The sequence below is a fragment of the Petromyzon marinus genome, chromosome 65 (genome assembly GCF_048934315.1).
Source record: "Petromyzon marinus isolate PM22_M1 ecotype Great Lakes invasive population chromosome 65, UKy_Petmar_22M1.pri1.0, whole genome shotgun sequence".
Taxonomy (NCBI): domain Eukaryota; kingdom Metazoa; phylum Chordata; class Hyperoartia; order Petromyzontiformes; family Petromyzontidae; genus Petromyzon; species Petromyzon marinus.
Window position 1 is genome coordinate 3242633 of NC_133731.1, and position 24319 is coordinate 3266951.

The following is a 24319-nucleotide window of genomic DNA, read 5'->3' on the forward strand; positions in this document are numbered from 1 at the left end:
TAGCCAGCACCACGCCCGGCCGCCTTTGTCTCCCCCAGTGGCGGCGATGTTATGACACACCGCACCCACGCACTAATGTAAAGCCGATTCAACCTCGGCGAGACCCGTAGAACCGGCACCAGATAATCGTCGCCGGTGTTGGTGGCCCTGAGCGGGCATCGAACTCGGGACGACGGGTTGCGCTAAGCGCTGCGCCACCGCTCCCCACACGTCACGTGTCCGAGAGATGGGTCACTTGTCACCGGCGTTCGTGGAGTACCAGCGATGCTGCAACCTTGCAACAACAAACTATGGGACCACGCGGTGCATCCACAGGGACTGATTTAGAGATACATAGAGACCCATAGAGACACATAGAGACCCATAGAAATACATAGAGATACGTAGAGACCCATAGAGATACGTAGAGACTCATAGAGATACAGACACCCATAGACAGACGTAGAGACCCATAGAGATACGTAGAGACCCATAGAGATACATAGAAACCCATGGATATACATAGAGACCCATAGATATACATAGAGACCCATAGAGATACATAGAGACCCATAGAGATATGTAGAGACCCATAGAGATACATAGAGACCCATGGAGATACGTAGAGACCCATATACATACATAGAGACCCATAGAGATACATAGAGACCCATAGAGATACATAGAGACCCATAGAGATATGTAGAGACCCATAGAGATACATAGAGACCCATAGAGATACGTAGAGACCCACAGAGATACGTAGAGACCCATGGAGATACGTAGAGACCCATAGAGATACGTAGAGACCCATAAACAGACATAGAGACCCATAGAGCTACATAGAGACTCATAGAGATACGTAGAGACCCATAGGCATACGTAGAGACCCATAGAGATACGTAGAGACCCATCGAGATACGTAGAGACCCATAGGCATACGTAGAGACCCATAGAGATATGTAGAGACCCATAGAGATACATAGAGACCCATAGGCATACGTAGAGACCCATAAAGATACGTAGAGACCCATAGAGATACGTAGAGACCCATAGAGATACGGAGAGACTCATAGAGATACACAGAGACCCATAGACATATATAGAGACACCAATAGTGACCCATAGAGATACATAGATACCCATAGAGATACATAGAGACCCATAGAGATACATAGAGACCCATAGAGATACATAGAGACCCATAGAGACACATAGAGACCCATAGACATACATAGAGACCCATAGAGATACATAGAGGTCCATAGAGATACATAGATACCAATAGAGATACATAGAGACTCACAGAGATACATAGAGACCCATAGAGATACATAGAGGCCCATAGAGATACATAGTAACCCATAGAGATACATAGATACCCATAGAGTTACATAGAGACCATAGAGATACATAGAGACTCACAGAGATAAATAGATACTCATAGAGATACATAGATACTCATAGAGATACATAGAGACCCATAGAGATACATAAAGACCCATAAAGTTACAAAGATACTCATAGAGATACATAGAGACCCATAGAGTTACATAGAGACTCATAGAGATACATAGAGACCCATAGAGTTACATAGAGACCCATAGAGACACCAATAGACTTATAGAGATGCATAGAGACCCATACACAGACGTAGAGACCCATAGAGATACATAGAGACCCATAGAGACACCAATAGACTTATAGAGATGCATAGAGACCCATACACAGACGTAGAGACCCTTAGAGATACATAGAGACCCATAGAGACACCAATAGACTTATAGAGATGCATAGAGACCCATACACAGACGTAGAGACCCTTAGAGATACATAGAGACCCATAGAGACACCAATCGACTTATAGAGATGCATAGAGACCCATACACAGACGTAGAGACCCATAGAGTTACATAGAGACCCATAGAGACACCAATAGAGACCCACAGAGTTACATAGAGACCCATAGAGACACCAATAGACTTATAGAGTTAGAGACCCATAGAGTTACATAGAGACCCATAGAGTTACATAGAGACTCATAGAGATACATAGAGACCCATAGAGTTACATAGAGACCCATAGAGACACCAATCGACTTATAGAGATGCATAGAGACCCATACACAGACGTAGAGACCCATAGAGATACATAGAGACCCATACACAGACGTAGAGACCCATAGAGATACATAGAGACCCATAGAGTTACATAGAGACCCATAGAGACACCAGTAGACTTATAGAGATGCACAGTGGACGCACTTTGGGCTGCGCTCCTTCAAAGGAGGAGGAGGAACATCGACACGACACGAACTCTCTCTCTGATGAAGCCCTCTAGAACTCTGTGTCTCTCTCTGTCTCTGTCTCTCTCTCTGTCTCTCTCTCTGTCTCTCTATGTGTGTGTCTCTCTCTCTGTCTCTCTGTTTCTCTATGTGTGTGTCTCTCTCTGTCTCTCTCTTTCTCTCTGTCTCTCTATGTGTGTGTCTCTCTCTGTCTCCCTCTGTCTCTCTATCTTTATCTGTCTCTGTCTCTCTCTGTCTCTCTCTCTCTCTATGTGTGCGTCTCTCTATGCCTCTCTATCTTCACCTCTGTCTCTGTCTCTCTCTGTCTCTCTCTCTGTATCTCTCTGTCTGCCTCTCTCTCTGTCTCTCTATATGTGTGTCTCTCTATGCCTCTCTCTCTGTCTCTGTGTCTCTTTCTTTCTGTGTCTCTCTCTGTCTGTCTCTCTCTGTCTCTCTATGTGTGTGTTTCTCTGTCTCTCTGTCTCTCTATGTGTGTGTCTCTGTCTGTCTCTCTCTGTCTCTCTATGTGTGTGTCTCTCTATGCCTCTCTCTCTGTCTCTCTGTCTCTCTATGTGTGTGTCTCTCTATGCCTCTCTCTCTGTCTCTCTGTCTCTCTATGTGTGTGTCTCTCTATGCATCTCTCTCTGTCTCTGTGTCTCTTTCTTTCTGTCTCTCTCTATATATATCTTTCTCTCTGTCTTTATCTCTGTCTCTGTCTTTCTCTCTGTCTCTCTCTATATATCTTTCTCTGTCTTTCTCTCTGTCTCTCTCTCTGTCTCTCTCTGTGTTTCTCCCTCTATCTCTCGTGCCCCTGAAGAGTCCCCCGAACAAAGCGCTCCACACGTGGCTGTGTCAAGGCGCTGCGTTCCCGGGACCTGGCCGACCTACCGGACACAAAATGTAGAGACCATCTCTCTCCCCTCCTTGCGACCGCCCCCCAGTGGAAACAAATGTAAAAGTCATTATGAGACCTCCTTTGCCAGTAACAAGATATAGGAATAGGTTTTACCCTTTTAACTGGCACAAAAACTGACACCTTTATTCAAGGCATCATGTTTGCAATAACCACAATACAAGCAGTCAAAATGCAAAACAAAAAAGACAACTCTGATAATAATATTGGCACTGTCCTTGAATTTGATTGGTCCACACCCGATACGGCTTTTCTTAGAGCCCTTTAGTCTCCATTGGTGTTGGACCAGAATACGCCAAAAGGCGTACAAAAAAGAGTTGTCTTTTTTGTTTTGCATTTTGACTGCTTGTATTGTGGTTATTGCAAACATGATGCCTTGAATAAAGGTGTCAGTTTTTGTGCCAGTTAAAAGGGTAAAACCTATTCCTAAATGTACAAAGTCTCCCGTAGCCAAACGCTGCGGTGACCTCCGGTGAAGATTGTCACACTGCACGTTGCCATCGGCCGTGTGGCTCAGCCGAATCTCGCCAGGGGTAACAGACTTGGTGCATCTCCTGCGGTGCCAGGGAGGATCTGCCCCACCGGTACTTACACTGCCAGCGGCTCAAACTCAATGTTCCGTCTCTTGGGGGACATCTTCAGTAAACTGGCGGTGCCCTTCTACAACAGCAGCTTCGTATACGGGTGGTGCCTTACCTGGCTAACAAGCGCCATGACCTCGCCATCTTCGCCTGTGCTCAGGCGAAGTTGGCGGTGTACAGAACGAGGAAGAAGACGCTGCAAGGTGACACTGACGGCTGCTCTGAGCTGCTTCCAGTGTTCAGGTTCCTGCTCAAGGCGCGGCTGGAGCACGCCACGTGACACAGCCACGTGTCGGTGACGTGCAGCGCGTCTTGTTCTAACGCTGGGGAGCCGGACAAGCCCCTCTCTGTACCAGCGTGGACGTCACCCCCCACGTGTTCACCTTCTGTAGCGCTCGCTCGTCACCGTGACGTGTGCGATGACCACCACCACCACGTGACTTTTATTTCGTGTTGTGCGCGGTGCATTTAGCGCCACAGCGCGTGGATGTACAGCGTTTGTTGTTTTTGTGTTGCTGGTGACTTTGTGTATTTGTGTTGCTGGTGACTTTGTTTTTTGTGTTGCTGGTGACTTTGTGTATTTGTGTTGCTGTTGACTTTGTGTATTTGTGTTGCTGGTGACTTTGTGTATTTGTGTTGCTGGTGACTTTGTGTATTTGTGTTGCTGGTGACTTTGTGTATTTGTGTTGCTGGTGACTTTGTGTAATTGTGTTGCTGGTGACTTTGTGTATTTGTGTTGCTGGTGACTTTGTGTATTTGTGTTGCTGGTGACTTTGTGTATTTGTGTTGCTGGTGACTTTGTGTATTTGTGTTGCTGGTGACTTTGTGTATTTGTGTTGCTGTTGACTTTGTGTATTTGTGTTGCTGGTGACTTTGTTTTATTTGTGTTGCTGGTGACTTTGTGTATTTGTGTTGCTGGTGACTTTGTGTTATTTGTGTTGCTGGTGACTTTGTGTTATTTGTGTTGCTGGTGACTTTGTGTATTTGTGTTGCTGGTGACTTTGTGTTATTTGTGTTGCTGGTGACTTTGTGTTATTTGTGTTGCTGGTGACTTTGTGTATTTGTGTTGCTGGTGACTTTGTGTATTTCATATCGGAATCGCTTCCATTGCTGTTGCTGCTGGCGGCAATAAAAGTTGTTTAAAAGTCAAAAGTCTCTCTCTGTCTCTCTCTCTCTGTGTCTTTCTCTCTATCTCTGCCTCTCTCTGTCTGTCTCCCTTTCTGTCGCTCTCTGTGTGTGTGTCTCTCTCCGTCTCTCTCCGTCTCTCTCTCTCTCTTGTCGTGGCAACAGCAGCAGCAGCAGCACGTCGACATTGGCATCGAGATCCTGAACAACAACCACAACGACCACAACAACAACAACAACCACCACCACAACAACTACAACAACTACTCACCTGGTATACAGGAAGTCGTGGGTTCAATCCCGACCCTGACGCCTGCTGCTGTATATTTGGAGTTTGCGTGTCTCTCTCAACTACAACAACAACTACAACAACAACAAACAACCACAACAGCGTTGCTGCATCTGCCATCGTGCGCGAGACTGGAACAGGGAAAGCTTCTTCCTGCTTTCTCTTGGCTGACGATGTCGATGCAGGGCGATGGCTCCGCTCTCGCATTCAGGTGGACAAGCCCAGAATAACGATCGCGTTAAGGGCAGCAGCGGCGGCGGCGGCGGCGGCGGAGTAGTGAATCATCGCCTCCGTATTTGTGCATTTTTGGGGGCATTGCGTCGTTTCACGTTGCTAGGGCGTCCTGTGCTGGATGGCCACAGTCGCCATGCAACTGCTGGAGAGCTGCTTTTGCGCATTTATTTTCCATTCGCGCATCAGGTATCTCCGCAGCCACCGCTGGCCATTGTCTGTGCAGCCGATGCGGTTTAGGGAGGACCGCGAGCAGCGTCGCGGAAGATCCCCAAAAAAAAACAACAACAACAACAACAACGATAACAACGACCCCCGGGGATCATCCGCCTCGGCTCTCTCACGACGCTGTCCGTGTTGCGGTTTGCGCGAACGCCCAACGAGCCCACGTGGGGCGTCCGATGGAGGGCGGCGGCCCGCCCGCCCGCCCGCCCGCGCACGACGGCCTCACGGCCCCCCCGGCGACCGGGCACGCGGCCCCCCCCCCCGGAAATCCTTTCGCTCGGATCCCGATTCATCTCCCCCCTTCGGCGTGCGCCGCGACTCGGCGTGGCGAGGCGCCACGGCGCCACAGCGCCGCTCCACCTCGTGATCCGTCGACCCGCGGGGTGGGCGGGACGCGCGTCCCGGCGACACCGCCCCGGGTGGCGGAGGGGTTTCACGACGCAACGTTGATCCGCATCGCTTCGTGGGCCCGGCCCTGTCCCCGACCGAAAGGCGCCACATTACGAATCGCAGGATGTCGGGAGCAAGAGAATCCGCGCGGCGTTACGACGCCGTTGACGTCACAGCTGAATCAGCAGCGGCAGCGGCGGCAGCAGAAGCAGCAGCAGCAGGAGGAGGCTTTGGCGACCAAATGGATCCCTGATAGAGGTCGTCGGGAGGCGAGGTCGCGTTAACAATACGCAATGCGCGTCGTTAGGCCCGCCACCACCCGGCACAGCCAAAACCAGTGAGAATTCGCCACGTGAACAAGACGAGGCCTACATTCGCGACTCGTTCAGCACTGCACCGGGCGTCGTGTGTTGGAGAGTAAAACCGCTACGGGCATTGTTTTTAACGCATTCCACGAAGCGCGACGTTTCGGCGGTAATTAACTTCACTGATTTGAACGCCCAAAGCCGTGGACGGGTGCCACGGCTTTGGCCTCCCAGGCGGGTTTGCTGTACGGGCCCTGCATTTGGAGAGGGATGTTGCGGGTACATCGTGAAGAGAGGAACCAGGGCTGGAGGGTTGCCAGTCGTTTACAGGCCAGGGAGCCCCTCAGCGTGGTGTGCCGCAGCCCACGCTCTAATGATGAGACGCTGGATGCTGAAACCGATTAAAACCGGGCGAGAACTCAGGAGGGCATTGGTAGTTGTCGGTTGCAAGTGTGAAAGTCAATAGCGTGAAGAGGAAGAAGAAGAAGAGGAAGAAGAAGAGGAGGAAGAAGAAGAAGTAGAAGAAGAAGAAGAGGAAGAGGAGGAAGAAGAAGAGGAAGAGGAGGAAGAAGAAGAAGAGGAAGAAGAAGAGGAAGAGGAGGAAGAAGAAGAAGAGGAAGAAGAAGAAGAAGAAGAGGAGGAGGAAGAAGAAGAAGAGGAAGAGGAGGAAGATGAAGAACAGGAAGAGGGAGAAGAGGAAGAAGAAGAAGTAAAAGAAGAAGAAGAGGAAGAGGAGGAAGAAGAAGATGAAGAAGAAGAGGAAGAGGAAGAAGAGGAAGAAGAAGAGGAAGAGGAGGAAGAAGAAGAAGAAGAGGAAGAGGAAGAAGAGGAAGAGGAGGAAGAAGAAGAGGAAGAGGAGGAAGAAGAAGAGGAAGAGGAAGAGGAGGAAGAAGAAGAGGAAGAAGAAGAAGAAGAAGAGGAAGAGGAAGAAGAAGAAGAGGAAGAGGAGGAAGAAGAAGAGGAAGAGGAAGAAGAGGAAGAAGAAGAAGAAGAGGAGGAGGAAGAAGAAGAGGAAGAGGAAGAAGAGGAAGAAGAAGAAGAGGAAGAAGAAGAAACAAGCACAACAATTGAGCAAATGAAAATCAGAGCAGAGAGAGGCAGATGGAGATCAGATTAGAGACAGACAGATAGAGATCAGAGTAGAGAGAGACAGACAGAGATCAGAGTAGAGACAGTCAGATGGAGATCAGAACAGAGACAGCCAGATAGAGATCAGAGTAGAGACAGACAGATGGAGATCAGATCAGAGACAGTCAGATAGAGATCAGAGCAGAGACAGTCAGATAGAGATCAGAGTAGAGACAGACAGACAGAGATCAGGGCAGAGACAGTCAGATGGAGATCAGAGGAGAGACAGACAGATAGAGATCAGATCAGAGACAGTCAGATAGAGATCAGAGTAGAGACAGATAGACAGAGATCAGGGCAGAGACAGTCAGATGGAGATCGGAGCAGAGAGAGGCAGATGGAGATCAGAGCAGAGACAGACAGATAGAGATCAGAGTAGAGACAGAGACAGACAGAGATCAGAGTAGAGACAGATAGAGATCAGAGCAGAGACAGACAGATAGAGATCAGAGCAGAGACAGACAGATAGAGATCAGAGTAGAGACAGACAGATAGAGATCAGAGCAGAGACAGTCAGATGGAGATCAGAGGAGAGACAGACAGATAGAGATCAGATCAGAGGCAGTCAGATAGAGATCAGAGTAGAGACAGACAGATAGAGATCAGAGCAGAGACAGACAGATGGAGATCAGAGTAGAGACAGTCAGACAGAGATCAGAGTAGAGACAGAGACAGACAGAGATCAGAGTAGAGACAGATAGAGATCAGAGCAGAGACAGACAGATAGAGATCAGAGCAGAGACAACCAGATAGAGATCAGCACAGAGACAGTCAGATAGAGATCAGAGCAGAGACAGACAGATAGAGATCAGAGTAGAGACAGACAGATAGAGATCAGAGTAGAGATAGACAGATAGAGATCAGAGTAGAGATAGACAGATAGAGATCAGAGCAGAGACAGTCAGATAGAGATCAGAGTAGAGACAGACAGATAGAGATCAGAGTAGAGATAGGAGATAGAGATCAGGACAGAGGCAGACAGAGATCAGTGCAGAGACAGTCAGATGGAGATCAGAGCAGAGACAGTCAGATGGAGATCAGAGCAGAGACAGTCAGATGGAGATCAGAGCAGAGACAGACAGATAGAGATCAGGGCAGAGACAGACAGATAGAGATCAGGGCAGAGACAGTCAGATGGAGATCAGATCAGAGACAGACAGATGGAGATCAGATCAGAGACAGCCAGATGGAGATCAGAGTATGGACAGAATAATATAAATCAGAGCAGAGAGACAACCAGATAGAGATCAGAGCGGATAGACGGGCGACGTTTGGTGGTGGTGCCCTCAACCGTGCCGTAGACGCAGGCGTGCGATGCGGCGTGGCGACCGTAGTTGTCCGACGTTCTGAGCCAAAAGCCGCCGCTGCGAGGATGCCGGATTCCGCGTGGCGATGGTTCTGTCCCATACTCGACGGGGATCAGCCGAGGCATTGTGGCCCATTTGTGTTCTCTGCGTGGGACAGAGACGCCCCTGGGGCTGACGCCGGGATGACCACTCGGCTTGTCCGGAAAGTTCCACCGAGGTCCCGTGTCGCCGCTGCCGCTACGCAGAGCCGTCCTTAGGGTACGCGGCGAATCTGGGTGACCACCCCGGGACCCGCACTTTGGGGGGGGGCCCGCGCTTCAAACGTCGTGGTTGAGTTTGAAGGCTTTGGGGGGGGAGGGGGGGAGGTGGTGACCCACACGGTGTGAGCTGTCCCGGGTCCTGCAACGTTCCCACCCCCACCATCGCCCCCCCCCCCCCCACCCTATGGACGGTGCTGCTGCTGTGGGATGGGGTGGAGTTGGTAGCGAGGAGGTGGCGGTGGTGATGGAGGTGGTGGTGGTGGTGGAAGCGGTTTAGTGGAGGTCTCGTGGAAGAGGTGTGATGGAGGAGGAGCTGCGGTGGTGGTGGTGGTGTGTGGGTGAAGGAGGTGAGGTGGAAGATGTGTGATGGAGGAGGTGTGGTGGTGGACGAGGTGTGGTGGTGGACGAGGTGTGGTGGTGGAGGCGGTGTGATCGTCGTGTAAATGCGGTGTAGGTCTGGTTGTAGAGGTGTGGGGGTGAAAGAGGTATGGTGGAGGTGAGGTGGAAGAGATGTGATGGATGAGGTGTGGTAGTGGAGGAGGTGTGGTGGTGGAAGAGGTGTGATGGAGGAGGTGTGGTGGTGGACGAGGTGTGGTGGTGGAGGAGGTGTGGTGGTGGAGGTGGTGTGGTGGTGGAAGAGGTGTGATGGAGGAGGTGTGGTGGTGGAGGTTTGGTGGTGGTGGTGGAGGTGTGGTGGTGGAGGTTTGGTGGTGGTGGTGTGGTGGTGGAGGAGGTGTGGTGGTGGAAGAGGTGTGATGGAGGAGGTGTGGTGGTGAAGGTTTGGTGGTGGTGGTGGAGGTGGTGGTGGAGGTGTAGTGATACACGTGTGGTGATGGTGGACAAAGCGACGTCACCTTAATCTCGCGCGGACGTCGTCTCACGCGGTGTGAGCAAATGCGATTCCATTGTGACGTAGGACCACGTGACCACACCCGCCCCATCCCTCCACCCCACAGCGTTACGAGACGAGTGCAGTGGACACTGTGGCCACGAGAGGGCGACACGAGGCTGCGCCATCATCCCTCGATGGCCACGTGGTGCCGTGTCCTCCGCAGCCATGGATGGAGGGCGCTGTTGTTCCCCTCCCTGCGTGTGGGTCTTCGGAAGCCGGATTAGGGGCCGTCCATAAATGACGTCACGCGATTTTTGGACGATTTTTGACCCCACTCGTCACACCGCGTCACAAAAAGTCAGACCCCCCTCAAATATGACGTCACAAAGCTCTGCCCCTCCCCCCCCCCCCAAAAAAAAAAACATATTTCCATTTTGAAAATAAAACACGCTTCAAATCGCTTTAAACTATTGTCATTGTAGGTGCGTATTTAATGTGGCGCTGCACTCTGATGTTGTAGGTAGAAAACATTTATTATAAAATGTCTATTTAATTAAGTAGAACGCGTTGTGTCTATATTTATTTAAAGTTGCGCATTTTGATATGACGTCACATTTCTCAAACACCCCTCCCCCCCCGTCGTCACACATCGTCACAAATGTCTGACCCCCCCCAGGTTACGTGACGTCATTTATGGACGGCATTGCTTCGAGAGAGGCTGACTCCGGCTGCATCTGATGAGGCACTGAAGGTGGAAACGTGAGTGGGTGGGTTTGTGAGTTTTACTTTGTCGGTGGGTGAGTGTGTAAGTGGGTGAGTAAGTGTGTGGGTGAGTAGGTGAGTGAGTGAGTAAGTGTGTGGGTGAGTAGGTGAGTATGTGGGTGAGTAGGTGAGTGAATATGTGGGTGAGTATTTGCGTGAGTGAGTAGTTGCGTGTGTGAGTAGGTAGTTGAGTGAGCATGTGGGTGAGTAAATAGGTGAGTGAATATGTGGGTGAGTGAGTAGTTGCGTGAGTGAGTAGGTGGGTGAGTGAGTAGGTGGGTGGATGAGTTGGTGGATGGTTGAATATGTGGGTGAGTGAAGAGGTGCGTGAGTAGGTGGATGAGTGAGTAGGTGAGTGAGTATGTGGGTGAGTAGGTGGATGAGTGAGTAGGTGAGTGAGTATGTGAGTGAGTAGGTGGATGAGTGAGTAGGTGAGTGAGTATGTGGGTGAGTAGGTGGGTGAGTAGGTAGGTGAGTGAGTATGTGGGGCGAGTGAGTAGGTGGGCGAGTGAGTAGGTGGGTGAGTGAGTAGGTGGATGAGTGAGTAGGTGGATGAATGAGTAGGTGAGTGAGTATGTGGGTGAGTGAGTAGGTGAGTGACTATGTGGGGGAGTGAGTAGGTGTGTGAGTGAGGTGCGTGAGTGAGTAGGTGCGTGAGTGAGTAGGTGGGTGAGTATGTGCGTGAGTAGGTGAGTATGTGGGTGAGTAGATGAGTGACTATGTGGGTGAGTATTTGCGTGAGTGAGTAGTTGCGTGAGTGAGTAGGTAGGTGAGTGAGTATGTGGGTGAGTGAGTAGGTGAGTGAATATGTGGGTGAGTGAGTAGTTGCGTGAGTGAGTAGGTAGTTGAGTGAGCATGTGGGTGAGTAAATAGGTGAGTGAATATGTGGGTGAGTGAGTAGTTGCGTGAGTGAGTAGGTGGGTGAGTGAGTAGGTGGGTGGATGAGTTGGTGGATGGTTGAATATGTGGGTGAGTGAAGAGGTGCGTGAGTAGGTGGATGAGTGAGTAGGTGAGTGAGTATGTGGGTGAGTAGGTGGATGAGTGAGTAGGTGAGTGAGTATGTGAGTGAGTAGGTGGATGAGTGAGTAGGTGAGTGAGTATGTGGGTGAGTAGGTGGGTGAGTAGGTAGGTGAGTGAGTATGTGGGGCGAGTGAGTAGGTGGGCGAGTGAGTAGGTGGGTGAGTGAGTAGGTGGATGAGTGAGTAGGTGGATGAATGAGTAGGTGAGTGAGTATGTGGGTGAGTGAGTAGGTGAGTGACTATGTGGGGGAGTGAGTAGGTGTGTGAGTGAGGTGCGTGAGTGAGTAGGTGCGTGAGTGAGTAGGTGGGTGAGTATGTGCGTGAGTAGGTGAGTATGTGGGTGAGTAGATGAGTGACTATGTGGGTGAGTATTTGCGTGAGTGAGTAGTTGCGTGAGTGAGTAGGTAGGTGAGTGAGTATGTGGGTGAGTGAGTAGGTGAGTGAGTATGTGGGTGAGTGAGTAGTTGCGTGAGTGAGTAGGTGGATGAGTGAGTAGGTGAGTGAGTATGTGGGTGAGTAGGTAGGTCTGTCTGTCACTCATCTGTATGTCCTGTGGCTAACAAGCACGGACCTCGGGCCGGCATCTCTGACCTCCCATTCTGAAATACATCGGGGGTGGGGGGAGGGGGTGATGGGGAGTGATGGGGGTGTGGTGTAGGGGTGGGTGATGGGGGGGGGGGTTTGGGGGGGGGGGTTGGGGGGGGGCAGCCTTCCGCTGCCTTTGTTTAGCAGCAGCGAAACTAGAATTTCACTCACTCACTCACCCACTCACTCACCCACCCACTCACTCATTCACTCACCCACTCACTCAATAAGCCACTCACTCACTCACCCACTCACTCACTCACCCACCCACTCACTCACTCACTCACCCACTCACCCACTCACCCACTCACACATTCACTCACCCACCCACTCACTCACTCACCCACCCACTCACTCACTCACTCACCCACTCACCCACTCACTCACTCATTCACTCACTCAATAAGCCACTCACTCACCCACCCACCCACTCACTCATTCACTTATTCACCCACTCACTCAATAACCCACCCACTCACTCACCCACCCACCCACCCACTCACTCACTCACCCACTCACTCACTCACTCACCCACCCACTCACTAATTCACTCACCCACTTACTCAATAACCCACTCACTCACCCACTCACTCACTCACCCACCCACCCACTCACTCATTCACTTATTCACCCACTCACTCAATAACCCACTCACTCACTCACCCACCCACTCACTCATTCACTCACCCACTTACTCAATAACTCACTCACTCACCCACTCACTCACTCACCCACCCACCCACTCACTTATTTACTCACCCACTCACTCAATAACCCACTCACTCACTCACCCACCCACTCACTCATTCACTTATTCACCCACTCACTCAATAACCCACTCACTCACCCACCCACTCACTCATTCACTCACCCACTTACTCAATAACCCACTCACTCACCCACTCACTCACTCACCCACCCACCCACCCACTCACTCATTCACTCACCCACTCACTCAATAACCCACTCACTCACTCACCCACCCACTTACTCACTCATCCACTCACTCACTCACTCACCCACTCACTCATTCACTCACCCACTCACTCAATAACCCACTCACTCACTCACCCACCCACTCACTCACCCACTCACTCTCTCACTCACCCACCCACCCACTCACTCATTCACTCACCCACTCACCTAATAACCCACTCACTCACTCACCCACTCACTCACTCACCCACTCACTCATTCACTCACCCACTCACTCACCCACTCACTCACTCACTCACCCACTCACTCATTCACTCACCCACTCACTCAATAACCCACTCACTCACCCTCTCACCCACCCACCCACTCACTCATTCACTCACTCACCCACTCACCCACTCACTCACTCACCCTGCCATCCACTCACCCACTCACTCACCCACTTACTCATTCATCCACTCATTCACCTTCTCACTCACGCACCTCACTCACCCACCTCCTCAGTCACCCACCTCCTCACTCACCCACCTGCTCAGTCAGCCACTTACTCAATCACCTACCTACTCACTCACCAACTCGCTCACTCACCCACCCACCCACCAGAGCCGCATTATCCAATAGTCCCAAGTAGGCGCTGTGTCTAGGATATACCTATTCAAGAAGATAGCTTGGTTACATTTTTTTATCATCATTATCAAACATACAAACAAAAAACAGTAACAAAAAAAAATTCGTAGGCACAGCGGTAGCAAGAAAGTTATCACCGAAGGCCCTACTAAACAGAAGTGCCCCAGGCTCTACGAGAAACTTACTCCGGCCCTACCCCAATTGTCGACAGAACCAACGAAATTAGCACGGCCGTGCTGCTGCTGCTACTGCTGCTGCTACTGCTGCTGCTACTGCTGCTGCTACTGCTGCTGCTACTGCTGCTGCTACTGCTGCTGCTACTGCTGCTGCTACTGCTGCTGCTACTGCTGCTGCTGCTACTGCTGCTGCTACTGCTGCTACTGCTGCTGCTACTGCTGCTACTGCTGCTGCTACTGCTGCTACTGCTGCTGCTACTATTACTATTACGAAGTTGGTGTTTCGGTGTTTTAGCATCTTAACACAAGTGGTCTTTTTTTCCTCTTCTTTCCAGAAAATAGTTCGGCACTGGCAAAGGAGGGTCCCATGATGGAGTTGCTCGCCTCGAGCTCGCAATGTCCCTGATAGTGGCGTTTGTGTGTCTTTGCGCTGTTCGCCTTTAAAGGCGTCCTCTGGTTCTAGATTGAAAGCTTTCGTGACTGCTAGGATCCATACTCTTTGGTTCTATTGGGTAAAGTCACGTAGGTAAAAAATAAAATAACAAAAAAATCACGACGTTTCGGCCACAACACAAGCGGCCTTCATCAGGTGAGCGTGGTTGTGTTTCGCTAAATTCTCCTGTTTGATTTGTACTAGGTGCCTCGGTGAATGTGTATGCTCTGACTTTTACATAGCTATTTCTGTGACCAGTTACAAGCTAATCACTCAGCTATTTCAATGCTAAATTCTATGCTAACTCGTTTGTCAAGGGGTGCCTCTGCGGATGTGTATACTTTAACTTAGCTATTTCAATGAGCCATTTCAATGCTAAATTCAATGCTAATTCCTTTGTCAAGGCGCTTTGTTTCTTCTCACACGGCTTAAAGGTCGCGATCTGAACGTGGCTTTTTTCACTCCAGCGCTGTCCTACCAAACAGTCTCGTCCCCTTCACCTGACGAAGGCCGCTTGTGTTGTGGCCGAAACGTCGCGATTTTTGTTATTTTATTTTTTACCTACGTCACTTTACCCAATAGAACCAAAGAGTATGCGTCCTCTGGTCTCCGACGCCGTTGTGAGACGAGGCTCTGAATAAAGCTGCCTCTGGTGGCGTGGACCAATCTCTTTCAAAGACGACGATGCATCACGCGCGGACAGAGCGTGCCTTGTTTTTTTTGTTGTTTGTGTTTTCACCGCAAGCGTCTGTGGTTAACGCAGCGGCACGATTCCTTGCAACAAACAAAAAAGTTTCAGTTCGGTGTTTTAACATCGATTAGCACAAACTGTTGTGTTGCCACCAAACCCCCCAAAAAAGTGGAAAACCTCTTCTAGATTTGAAGCTTTCGTGACTGCAAGGATCCATACTCTTTGGTTCTATTCGGTAAAGTCACGTGGGTAAAAAATAAAAACACAAAAATTTAACACGTAGGCTTTCGCGACCAATATTATTCATAATAAAGGCGGTGGAGGGTTACGACACATTTATAAATAACGCGATCTAACCCAAAACCTTTATTATGAACAAAAATTGTTTTTTTTTTATTTTTACCAAAAAGTATGGAAAACTTCCGCTCTTATCTTGATCTGAAGCTTTCGTGACTGCAAGAACCCACGTGGGTACGAAGTAAAATAAATCGCGACGTTTCGGGCGCAGCAAAAAGCGTCCGTCATTGAGTTGCGCACCAAAACGTCGTGATTTATTTTATTTTATGCCCACGTGGCTTTACGGAAACAACCAACGGGGTACGAATTCTGATGTTGTAAAGTTGTCACTGTAGGCCCTGCGGAGTGAGAGGTGCCCTAGGGCCTACCTTAACCTTCATCTGGCCTTGACTCCACACCACGGCACGGGGTAAGATGATTCCACTTCAGTTTGAGTTTTCTTTACATCGTGGGGTCGTGGGGGGGGGGGGTGTGGGCAGACTCACGAGGTGCTGATCTGACACCCTGCACCACCACCACCTTCCCCTTACATCACGGACGCAGAGTGAGAGTAATGGGCACGCCGTGTTCGCCGTGGGGGGGGAGGGGTGGGGGTCTGTCTCCCCCCACTCCTGAAGACACTCAGCGAGCTCACGGCTGGGATGACCCGCAGCTATAAATTTTGGGTTTGTTTTGGGCGTTTGGAGCCGACACGGCTGCGTCTACGTGGCTGGGTTAGCGGTGACGGTGGTGGTGATGGTGGTGGTGATGGTGGTGATGGTGGTGGTGATGGTGGTGATGGTGGTGGTGATGGTGGTGGTGGTGGTGATGGTGGTGGTGATGGTGGTGGTGGTGGTGGTGGTGACGGTGGTGGTGATGGTGGTGGTGATGGTGGTGGTGGTGATGGTGGTGGTGATGGTGGTGATGGTGGTGATGGTGGTGGTGATGGTGGTGGTGATGGTGGTGGTGATGATGGTGGTGATGATGGTGATGGTGGTGGTGGTGATGGTGGTGATGGTGGTGATGGTGGTGATGGTGATGGTGGTGGTGATGGTGGTGGTGGTGATGCTGATGGTGGTGATGGTGGTGATGGTGGTGGTGGTGATGGTGGTGGTGGTGATGGTGGTGGTGGTGATGGTGGTGGTGATGGTGGTGGTGATGGTGGTGGTGGTGGTGACGGTGGTGGTGATGGTGGTGGTGATGGTGGTGGTGATGGTGGTGATGGTGATGGTGGTGATGGTGGTGATGGTGGCGGTGGTGATGGTGGTGGTGATGGTGGTGGTGATGATGGTGGTGATGATGGTGATGGTGGTGATGGTGGTGATGGTGGTGATGGTGGTGATGGTGGTGGTGATGGTGGTGGTGATGCTGATGGTGGTGATGGTGGTGGTGGTGGTGATGGTGGTGGTGGTGATGGTGGTGGTGGTGATGGTGGTGGTGGTGGTGATGGTGATGGTGGTGATGGTGGTGATGGTGGTGGTGATGGTGATGGTGGTGATGGTGGTGATGGTGGTGATGGTGGTGATGGTGATGGTGGTGGTGATGGTGGTGGTGGTGATGGTGGTGGTGATGGTGGTGGTGGAGGCTCATGTAGGACGCTTCTGGATCAATTGGGAGGCAGTGGCACCTCCCAACAAGAGGGCAAGGGGGGCGCCGCTCACAACAACGAGCGGAGCGCCGGGAGGATAAAACGCAGCGCGTTTGGCAGATGCATCTGTCAGTTGTTACAAGCGAAACAACCCATGGCACCTGCTGGGTCTCCTCCTGCCAGCAGCGAGAGCCTTCGACACGTCACGTGTTGGCCTCAAAGTGCACGTGGCCTGGCGCAGGTGGCCTGGTGACGTCACCGTCATTTTGTAGGCGAATGGCGTGGGTGATGGTGGTGGTGGGGGAGCGGTGGTGCCGCGATTAGCGCTACGCTGCGCTACGAATCCCGAGTTCCATTCCCGCTCACGGTCAACCCCCGTGGCGATTATGCAAACCGGTCCTGGGGCTCCCCTAGGTCGACTGGGCCTCGAGTGAGTACCTGGTGTGGTGTGTGAGCATCGGCACTGGGGAGACAAAGGCGGCCGGGCGTGGTCGCTGGCCACCCACCCCCTCGTGTGCCGTGCCGGCCTTCATAGGCGCTGCTCGCTGACAACACTTGCCCCTACAGTCTGTTACAGGCTACACGGGGGATCTTTGCTTTTCTTTGAGGGTAACATATTATTACATAAACATTTAACATCATATATGTTAAATAAATAATTGCCAATATATCGTATAAAAAGTATCTCATTAGCATAAAGAAATATACATTTGATTATTGACAATACGTTAAAGGAGAATAATTAATAAACAACAACAACAACACCTTTGTATTACGTACGGAAACATTGTGCATGTTATGTTATATTTCCCGCACCTCCGCTGAGCTCGGTTCGGCTACGTGTGGTGTGAAATATATTCAACATTAAGAATTAAAGCTTTCGCGACCGCATAAAATACTCATTGGTTTTTTTTTTAGGTAAAGTCACGTACGTAGGAATACCGTAAAATTATATTAAATCAAATCAATCACGACGTTTCGACAAAGCGATCTTCATCAGGTGTACAAAAAAAACTAATCACGGAGGTAAATACAACAAGATGATGAGAAACGAGAATTCAACAAAACTCATCTTATTGGTCGAAACGTCGTGATTGATTTGTTTTGATATGATTTTACGGTTTTCCTACACATACGTGACTTTACCGAAAAAAACAATGAGTATGTTCAACATGCATGCATAATACACTACACACACACTACGCCTCACACTACACTACTCACTACAATTCTGTATGTGTACATACGTGTCGTCTATCAATCACCGACGCATCATTAGTTCCACGCACGTGCAATGAACATTATGGCGTATCTCCCTCACGCTCGCCCACACCGCGACTCGCCATCACTCCCTCTCTCTCCCCTCTCTCTCCCCTCTCTCTCCTCCATATCTCTCCTGTCTCTCTCTGATCTCCCCTTTCCTCGCTCTCCTCTCGCTCTCTCTTTTAACGATCAGAGAGAAACAAGAAGACGCTCGGTGTAGTCGGCACTTTGCTCCGTTCATCATTTCGTTGTTTTTAGTTTTTTTATGCTTTGCTTTATGTAACCCCCCCCCCCCTCATTATCTCTCTCTGAGTCGTCCTCTCTCTCTCTGTCTGAGTCGTTTTCTCTCTCTGAGTCGTCCTCTCTCTCTGTCTGAGTCGTTCTCTCTCTGAGTCGTCCTCTCTCTGTCTGAGTCGTCCCCCTCTCTCTCTGAGTCGTCCTCTCTCTCTGTCTGAGTCGTTTTCTCTCTCTGAGTCGTCCTCTCTCTCTCTGTCTGAGTCGTTTTCTCTCTCTGAGTCGTCCTCTCTCTCTGTCTGAGTCGTTTCCTCTCTCTGAGTTGTCCTCTCTCTCTCTGGCTCATTCTCTCTCTCTGAGTCGTCCTCTCTCTCTGAGTCGTGTTGTCTCTCTGAGTCGTCCTCTCTCTCTCTGAGTCGTTTTCTCTCTCTGAGTCGTCCTCTCTCTCTCTCTGTCTGAGTCGTGTTGTCTCTCTGAGTCGTCCTCTCTCTCTCTGTCTGGCTCATTCTCTCTCTCTGAGTCGTCCTCTCTCTGTCTGAGTCGTCCTCTCTCTCTGTCTCTGTCTGAGTCGTGTTGTCTCTCTGAGTTTGCCTCTCTCTCTGGCTCATTCTCTCTCTCTTTTTAACGATCAGAGAGGAAACGAGAAGATGCTCGGTGTACTCGGCACTTTGCTCCGTTCATCATTTCGGTTTTTTAATGCTTTGCTTTATGTAAACCTCCCCCCTTTTAAATGAAAGATTTAACAAAATATTTCTCTCTCTGCTCTCCTTACCCCTTCCCTCTCTCTCTACCCCCTCTCTCTAAACCCTCTTTCTCTCTAAACCCTATCTCTCTCTCTCTACCCCCTCTCTCTAAACCCTCTCTCTCTACTCCCTCTCTCTAAACCCTCTCTCTCTACCCCCTCTCTCTAAACCCTCTCTCTCTCTCTACCCCCTCTCTCTAAACCCTATCTCTCTCTACCCCCTCTCTCTAAACCCTATCTCTCTCTCTCTACCCCCTCTCTCTAAACCCTCTCTCTCTCTACCCCCTCTCTCTAAACCCTCTCTCTCTCTACCCCCTCTCTCTAAACCCTCTCTCTCTCTCTACCCCCTCTCTCTAAACCCTCTCTCTCTCTACCCCCACTCTCTAAACCCTCTCTCTCTCTCTACCCCCTCTCTCTAAACCCTCTCTCTCTCTACCCCCACTCTCTAAACCCTATCTCTCTCTCTCTACCCCCTCTCTCTAAACCCTCTCTCTCTCTACCCCCTCTCTCTAAACCCTCTCTCTCTCTACCCCCTCTCTCTAAACCCTCTATCTCTCTCTCTACCCCCTCTCTCCGTACTCCATGTCTATGTTCCCCCTATATTTTGTGTATGTAATATTTGTAATATTACCATACATTTTAATATATTTTTTTACGGCACGTGCTGCATCTCCACCCAGCTCTTCTCGCTCCTTTCTCTCTCTCTCTCCTCTCCTCCTCTCTCCTCCGTCCTCCTCTCTCTACCGCTCTCCTATCTCCCCTCTGTCTCTCTCTCTCTCTTTTTTTACGACCAGAGGAAACGAGAAGATGCTCGGTGTAGTCGGCACTTTGCTCCGTTCATCATTTCGTTTTTTTTTGTTTTTTTAATGCTTTGCTTTATGTAACCCCCCCCCCCCCCTTTTAAATGAAAGACACAACAAAATTATCATTTATTTTGCTCTCCTTACCTCTTCCCTCTCTCTCTACCCCCCTCTCTGCCTCTCCTCTCTCTCTACCCCCCTCTCCGCCCCCTCCCTCTCTGCCCCCTCTCTTCCTACTCCATTTCGCTCTCTCTCTTTTCTTTATAACTACGACAAGTGCTGCATCTGCACGCAGCCCTTCCCACAGTCCTACGGCCTCCGACGGGCAGCTCAGATCTGCATGCACAGAGCTCTCTACCGTCATCTGCCACCGAGCACACGGCCTCCTCCAGCGCCCACTGCTCCTTGAAGGCCGGCACGGCGTGGGTCAGCCACGCACGGCGGAACTCCGGCCCACTCACCCTGGCTCCGACCAGAGCGCGGAAGATGCCCAGGCTGCTGGCCGGACGTTGCCCCTCCAGGGCCACCTTCCTCGCCCTGTATATGGCGAGCTTGGCGTAGCCGAAGAGCACGTTGACCGGCCCCTGAAGATGTTGGGGTCCGTCGCCCTTCGGGTATCCAAAGATGAGGACCGACGGGGAGAAGTGGAGGCTGAACCTTAGGAGGATATTTCTCAGGACCTTGAACAGCGAGTCCAGGCTCTTGCACTCCACGTATTGGTGCGCCACCGTCTCCACTTTACCGCAGAACCGGCACTCCGGGGACGTGTCGGTGAATCGCGCCAGGGAGGCGGTGACGGTGCCGTGGGCGATGCTCCAACTGAGGTCGCCGATGCGGTTGTACGTCGGGCTGGAGTAGAGTTGCCTCCAGCGAGGCCTCTCCGGAGAGACGCAGGGCAGGGCTCTTCTCCAGGCATGGTCCTTGTGGCTCCATCAGGGTGTCCTGTTGGTGGAACCGGACCGTGTAGGAGTAGAGCACCTTCCTCTTTACATTTGCCAAGGCCACCTCCGGTAGGTCTTCCAGCCGGCACAGGTTGTGATCCGCCTTCGTTTGTCGGCATTGGCGATGCAGTGGCACGACTGAGAGCTCCGGTGGAGGGGGATCGAGAGCGGCCTCGTCATCCCCAACGTCTCCCCCTCACTCCTCCGTCCTCCTCTCTCTACCGCTCTCCTATCATCCCCCCCCCTCTCACTCTCAACTCTCCCCCTACCTCTCTCTTCTCTCGCTCTCCTCTCCCACCTCTCTACCTGGGGGTTTACCTGGGGAACCCCACACGACATCGCTCAGAACAACTGCACCGAGCTGGCCGACACGATCGAGGCTAAGTTACTGACATGGGCGCAACGCCTCGCTCCGCAGATCTCATTCAGGGGCCGAGTGCTCGTCGCTAACGCCCTGGCTGCATCCGCGCTGTGGCACAAGACCCAAGGCCCCTTCCAGCCTCCTGCTCGGCTGCTCACCAGAGGGAACCGCTCACTTTGTGTGGCACGGGAAGCACCGGCTCAGGCTGGGCGTTCTCTGGGCGAGGGCTGGCCAGGGTCCTGTGGACCTCGCCGCCAGGGTCGCGAGCTTCAGGCTCGTGGCAGTCAGGCGGCCGCTGTGTGAACGGGAGGAGCCACCCTGGAAGCCGCCGGCCCTTTAGTCTGCTGAGAGATGCGGGGCGCATGTCGCCTGGGGTACGGACAGGAGCTCTTCCTGACGGACCTGAGCCTGGTCGACTACACGAGGCTGCCAGGTTATCACCGGAGCCTCTTGGACGCGTGGCGGAGCGTCGAGTGGTGGAGCAGAACGCGTCCGCACTACGACCTCGCGCGGTTCCTGAACGAGCCCCTCGTTCTGCAGCGGCCCCTTCCAGGGGATCAGAGGAGAGAGAGAGGATTCCATAGGGCCGTGCGGAGAGTCTTCGACCTCGTGACGGGCCACCAGCTGAGGTCGCCGGCGGCCGCGCCGGCTCCGCCCCACGCTCGCCAGGGACCAGCTGCCGTGGGACGCTGCTCCGAGCCATACAGGGGCAGCGTCCGAAGCTGGAAGCGCCAGCGTCCCTCAAGTGCTCTCCGCTTGCTCTTGCCAGGGCGCTGCACCATTTCAGGACCTTGCCCGACCCGCCGGACATGAACGCAGCCGAGATCACGCTCTTTGGTTCGTTCGGTAAAGTCACGTAGGGCATGAAGTGAGACGGGTTCAATCAGCGACGTTTTCGGGCGCAGCGCAAAGCGAACGCCGTCAAGTGGGACAGCCACAGCGAGAAACAAGTTTTTTGCTGAAGTGGGCAAAAGGGCTGCTGTGGCAAGAGGCCTATATAGGTAAGAGAGAGGGGGGGGGGGAGGAGCTAGGGAGGAGAGATAGAAGGGGGAGGAGCCAGGGAGGAGAGATAGAGAAGGGGGAGGAGCCAGGGAGGAGAGATAAAGAGGGGGGGAGGGGCCAGGGAGGAGAGACAGAAGGGGGAGGAGCCAGGGATGAGAGATAGAGAAGGGGGAGGAGCCAGGGAGGAGAGATAGAGAAGGGGGAGGAGCCAGGGAGGAGAGATAAAGAGGGGGGGAGGAGCCAGGGAGGAGAGACAGAAGGGGGAGGAGCCAGGGAGGAGAGATAGAGAAGAGGGAGGAGCCAGGGAGGAGAGATAGAGAAGGGGGAGGAGCCAGGGAGGAGAGATAGAGAAGGGGGAGGAGCCAGGGAGGAGAGATAGAGAAGGGGGAGGAGCCTGGGAGGAGAGATAGAGAAGGGGGAGGAGCCAGGGAGGAGAGATAGAGAAGGGGGAGGAGCCAGGGAGGAGAGATAAAGAGGGGGGGAGGAGCCAGGGAGGAGAGATAGAGAAGGGGGAGGAGCCATGGAGGAGAGATAAATAGAGGGGGAGGAGCCAGGGAGGAGAGACAGAAGGGGGAGGAGCCATGGAGGAGAGATAAAGAGAGGGGGAGGAGCCAGGGAGGAGAGACAGAAGGGGGAGGAGCCAGGGAGGAGAGATAAAGAGGGGGGGAGGAGCCAGGGAGGAGAGATAGAGAGGGGGAGGAGCCAGGGAGGAGAGATAGAGAAGGAGGAGGAGCCAGGGAGGAGAGATAGAGAGGGGGGTGTGGGTAGGGAGAGTGTGGAGATCACTTCTCCCCACTCATTGAGGCCGCTCCCCCCAGCGTCGCCAGACGTACCACGCCTCCTGTAACCCCCAGCGGCGGTTGGCGTCCTGAATGGTGCCATCGGCCGCGTAGCTTCGCCCGAATCTCTCCAGGGGCACCGGACCCTTGTACGTTTGGTGGTATCAGAGGCTCAACTCTCTCTCTCTCATCTCTCTCCTCTCTCTCTCTCATCTCTCTCCTCTCTCTCTCTCTAATCTCCCTCTTCTCTCTCTCTCTTATCTCTCTCCTCTCTCTCTCATCTATCTCCTCTCTCTCTCTCTCTAATCTCCCTCTTCTCTATCTCTCTCTCTCCTCTCTCTACTCTCTCTCTCATCTCTCCCCTCTCTCTCTCCTTTCTCTCTCTCATCTCTCTCTCTCTCTAATCTCCCTCTCCTCTCTCTAATCTCCCTCTTCTCTATCTCTCCTCTTTCTCCTCTCTCCATCTCTTCTCTCCTTCTCCTATCTCTCTCCTCTCTCTCTCTAATCTCCCTCTCCTTTCTAGCCTCTCTCTATTCGCTCTCCAATCTCCCTCACCTCTCTCTTTCTCCCCTCTCTCTTGGCCCGCATGGAGGGATCGAAATCGGGATTGAAGGGGGCGGGTGGGTAGGGGTCGGTCCGTGCGGTCCACGGGAGTTGTTGTTGTTGTTGTTTGTTTGTGCTGCCCTTCGCCACCCTGGGCGTGCCGCTGTTGATGTTGTTGTTGGTGCTTGTGTGGGTTGGTGGTGATGGTGGTGTTGCTGATGGTGGTGGTAGTGGTGGTTTTGCTGGGGGTGGTGTCGGTGGTGTTGGTGGTGGTGGTTTTTGGTGGTGGTTTTGATGGTGTTGGTGGTGGTGTTGATGGTCGTGGTTTTCGTGTTGGTGGTGATGTTGGTGGTGGTGGTGGTGTTGGTGGTATTGTCGTTGGTGGTAGTGTGGGCTGGTGGTGCTGGTGGTGCTGGTGGTCGTGGTGGTGTTGTTGTTGTTGTTGGCGGTATTATTCGTGTTGGTGGTGATGTTGGTGGTGGTGTTGGTGGTGGTGATGTTGGTGACGGTGTCTTTGTTGCTGTTATTGGCGGTGTTGTCCGCTGGGGGGGGGGGGGGGGCCCTGGGGACGATGTGCAGGGGGTTGTCGTGGGGTTAACGAGAGAGTGGGGGGGTGGGTGGAGGTGGTTGGGAGGACGGCCGCAGTGGGTGCTATGGACAGCGATTTCGCTGGCGGCAAGGAAGTTTTGCGCCGGCAATAACCGTGGCTATG